This window comes from Tamandua tetradactyla, chromosome 1, assembly GCF_023851605.1.
Source record: "Tamandua tetradactyla isolate mTamTet1 chromosome 1, mTamTet1.pri, whole genome shotgun sequence".
Lineage (NCBI taxonomy): Eukaryota > Metazoa > Chordata > Mammalia > Pilosa > Myrmecophagidae > Tamandua > Tamandua tetradactyla.
In genome coordinates, this window is record NC_135327.1 from 13,530,927 (window position 1) to 13,534,359 (window position 3,433).

The following is a 3,433-nucleotide window of genomic DNA, read 5'->3' on the forward strand; positions in this document are numbered from 1 at the left end:
AGAGGAATGCAACTCTAATGGCAAATAATACTAATTTTTTAATTATTTGATCCATTTAATCATCATACCAATCCTATAAAGTAAACATGATTTTATCCACATTTTGCTGATAAGCTTAGTGTGCTGATTTGAAAGGATGTATGTTCCCTAGAAAAGCCATGTTTTAATCTAAATCCCATTTCATAAAGGCAGAATAATCCCTATTCAATACTGTATGTTTGAAACTGTAATCAGATCATCTCCCTGGAGATGTGATTTAATCAAGAGTGGCTGTTAAGCTGGATTAGGTGATGACATGTCTCCACCCATTTGGGTGGTGTCATGGTCAGGTTCATGTGTCAACTTGGTCAGGTGAACGTGCCTAGTTCTGTTGCTGTGGACATGAGCCAATGGCGCGTGCACCTCATCTGTTGCTGATTACATCTGCAGTTGGCTAGGAGGTGTGCCTGCTGCAATGAATGATGTTTGAGTTAATTGGCTGGTGCTTAAATGAGAGAGCACAGAGAGCGCAACGTAGCTCGGCCCAAGCAGCTCAGCATACCTCATTTCAGCACTCGCAGCTCAGCCCAGGCCTTTGGAGATGCAGAAAGGAATCACCCCAGGGAAAGTTACTGGAACCCAGAGGCCTGGAGAGAAGGCCAGTAGAGAGTACCCTGAGCCTTCCCACGTAAGAAGGAACCTCAGATGAAAGTTAGCTGCCTTTCCTCTGAAGAACTAACAAAATAAATCCCCCTTTTTAAAAGCCAATCTGTCTCTGGTATGTTGCATTCCGGCAGCTAGCAAACTAGAACAGGTGGGTCTTGATTAGTTTCTGGAGTCTTATAAAAGAGGGAACATTTTGGAGAATGAGAGAGATTCAGAGAGAGCACAGAATGCTGTAGCATCACGAGGCAGAGTCCACCAGCCAGCAACCTTTGGAGATGAAGAAGGAAAACGCCTCCTGGGGAGCTCCATGAAACTGGAAGCCAGGAGAGAAAGCTAGCAGATGACGCCTTATTTGCCATGTGCCCTTCCAGCAGAGAAAGAAACCCTGACTGTGTTTGCTGTGTGCCTTCTCACTTGAGAGAGAAACCCTAAACTTCATCAGCCTTCTTGAATCAAGGTATCTTTCCCTGGATGCCTGTGATTGGACATTTCTATGGACTTGTTTAATTGGGACATTTTCTCGGCCTTAGAACTGTACACTAGCAACTTAATAATTCCCCCTTTTAAAAGCCGTTCCGTTTCTGGTATATTGCATTTCGGCAGCTAGCAAACTAGTGTAGCAGACAGGCCTCCCCCCCTTTCTGATTCAGCTATGCTCTCTGTGGAAAATCCCCCAACTCCCTCTCCTGACCTTCAGGAAGGGGTAAAACTGCAGGCAAGCGAGATAAGACACATTCCTGGGATAGAAACTCCCTCCCCTAGCCTTCAGGAACTGGTGAAAATGCACGTAGGCAGGAGAAGATATTCCTGGGGTGGGGGGCCCTCAACAGTTCAGCTCTGGGCCATTCTCAGCTTAAATCAGCCAATTGTTTACCTTGTGTTGAACATGTCATACAGTCTATAAAAGCTAAGATTGCCTTTTGTTGGGGGCTCAGACTTGCAGAGGCTACTCGGCTGAGCCCTACGGCCATAGAAAATAACACCTGCTTCCCGAAACTACAGATCCTTAGTCTCAGCCTGTTCCAACATAGCGGAATGTTCCTGGAGGCCTATGGCCTCATTCCTGGTTTTCCAGCTACACTAGAACACTTAGAAGAAACTCTATCTCACCCCTCAAGGCTGTTCACCACAAATACAGCACTAAGAAATGACCCAGGCAGAGGGCAGCCAAGGTTTTGCATTCTTGGGCATACCCAAGAAAAGAGGCAGAGATACTTAGGGCCTATGGCAAGTTACTTTTCCCAACAGTAGTTGCAGAATCAAAATTCAAACCAGAAAGCAACCTAAGAGCAATTTAATAGATGTTCAAAAACGTTGTTGATAGCATTCCATTTCTATTATTGATCTGAAAAATATTGTTTTGAATACTTCATCCAAAAGGATATTTTCATCCTGTTATACAGACCGTCAGCAACCAACAACATTACATTTAGAGATGAAATTGTAAAGGCAACCAACCGCCAAATATCACATAATCTGGAGAATTTTGAATGCTGAGGACTTCTGTGGTTTTGACTTATCCACACCTTTACCAATTATAATAGGGCCCTGATATTCTTGAGGCATCTATCGTTTCTGTTGAATTCAGTCTTGTTGGGAATGTCAAATATGGTATCCTGCTCTGTCCTGGCAAAGGGCAGAACGTGGGACCCAAGCTGAGCATTGTACTTGTACCTTGTATTTGTATTTGTACCTTGAATGTGAGAAAGCATGAATCCTAAAGGAGGCTAGTTGTGGAGGCATGAGTAGGATCATTTCTCAATCAAGGCCTTACATCGCAGGTACCTGTCCTGCCTCTCCCTCTTCTCCTTTCCCTTGCCCTTGACGTTTATCACGTCTCATTGTAATGATTGGTTGGCCTGGCTCTTTTTCCCCTCTCTCACTGGAACATCAAAAGTTGTGTCTTAGCCTCTCTTTTTGTATGCCAAGGGTTCATTGTTCAGTAACCGTGGCACCAATGACAAAGGAAAAAGGAAAGAACAGGAGAGAAAGAGGAGAGACCCATGGCTGTTGCAGAGTTTGCCATAGTGTAGAGTATTGGGGGAAAACGCTACCCTTCAGCATATGGAGCTGCTTGGGGTGAGAAAGTTTCCAGTTTTTCCTCCCCTTGAAAGTGTTTTTCCTTCAGTGGCACATTCATTGGAGTCTGCCTTGAGTCTTGCCATGGGAAATTGTTTGGTGTGACAGGCACAAGGCCCTCCAGGGGAGTTTTGTCCCTCTGGCCTTTGATTAAGAGGGCAAGGACCAGAGCAGTAAAAGGGTGGTCCGAGCAGGATATAATCAAAGGACCTAGAAATACAGCCCTTACGGCAGCAGGTGGGAGACCTGAGGCCCTCCTGCCACCAGGATCACTCAGATCCACTGTTCTAGTTTGCTAGCTGCCAGAATGCAATATACCAGGAACAGAACGGCTTTTAAAAAGGGGAAGTTAATAAGTTGCTAGTTTACAGTTCTAAGGCCGAGAAAATGTCCCAATTACAACAAGTGTATAGAAATGTCCAATCAAAGGTACCCAGGGAAAGATACCTTGGTTCAAGAAGGCCAATGAAGTTCAGGGTTTCTCTCTCAAGTGAGAAGGCACATGGCAAACACAGTCAGAGTTTCTCTCTCATCTGGAAAGGCACATGGTGAACACGATCAGGGTTCTTCTCTCATCTGAAAGGGCACACGGCGAACACAGCATCATCTGCTAGCTTCTTCTCCTGGTTTCCTGTTTCGTGAAGCTCCCCGGGAGACATTTTCCTTCTTCATCTGCAAAGGTCACTGGCTGGTGGACTCTGCTTCTCGT